Genomic DNA, 626 nt, shown 5'->3' on the forward strand with positions numbered 1-626 from the left:
TGTGGGAGATGACTGTGGCATAGTTTCCGGAGGCTCTTGCCAGCTTGCCTCGGTCACCAGGCTTCTCCTCCAGACAACACACGATGGTGCCCTCAGGCATGGTGCCCACCGGGAGCACGTTGCCGATGTTGAGCTGGGCTGCAAGAGAAAGGTGGTATGTCCTCACCACTGCTTGCCAAAACCAAGGCCAGCCTCCTCCCACAGCTCTCTGAGCACTCACCGGGACGCCTGGCCAAGCAGGTGTCCCCAAGTGAAGACTGCAGCCTTAACGTTCCTGCCTGGACCCAAGCTGTAAACCGCCAGGCCCCGCAAGTCCCTCCCCATCAAGACCTTTCACCTCGGCGCGGAGCTCACCCTTCTTGCCACAGTACACAAACTGGCCGGTGTGGATGCCCTCAGCAGCGATGAACAGCTCTGTCCGCTTCTTAAAACGGTACGGATCCCGGAAAACCACTTTGGCAAGGGGTGCTCCGCGGCCCGGGTCGTGGATGACGTCCTTCACGATGCCCTTGATATATCCGTGTCGCTCGGCGAAATCCACGGCGCGTAGGCGCGCAGCGCCTTTTCTGTGCTTCACATGTGCGCGGAACACGGAGCCGGCGCCCTTCCTCTGCCCATGGATCACG

At 60.7% G+C, this 626-nt stretch overlaps 1 pseudogene across 1 annotated transcript in view; it reads right to left on the bottom strand.

Moving 5' to 3' along the window:
- Positions 1-619, bottom strand: part of LOC104984375 — a 1,519-nt pseudogene extending 900 nt beyond the window's left edge. Inside the window, exons 1-2 of the transcript XR_824746.1 lie at positions 355-619; positions 14-138 (exon numbers count right to left, since the gene is read on the bottom strand). The product of XR_824746.1 is annotated as a 60S ribosomal protein L8 pseudogene (transcript). The remainder of the gene's footprint in view (positions 1-13; positions 139-354) is intronic.
- Between the last annotated feature and the right edge of the window lie 7 nt (positions 620-626).

This window comes from Bison bison, unplaced genomic scaffold (genome assembly GCF_000754665.1).
Source record: "Bison bison bison isolate TAMUID 2011002044 unplaced genomic scaffold, Bison_UMD1.0 scf7180017863994, whole genome shotgun sequence".
Taxonomy (NCBI): Eukaryota; Metazoa; Chordata; class Mammalia; order Artiodactyla; family Bovidae; genus Bison; species Bison bison.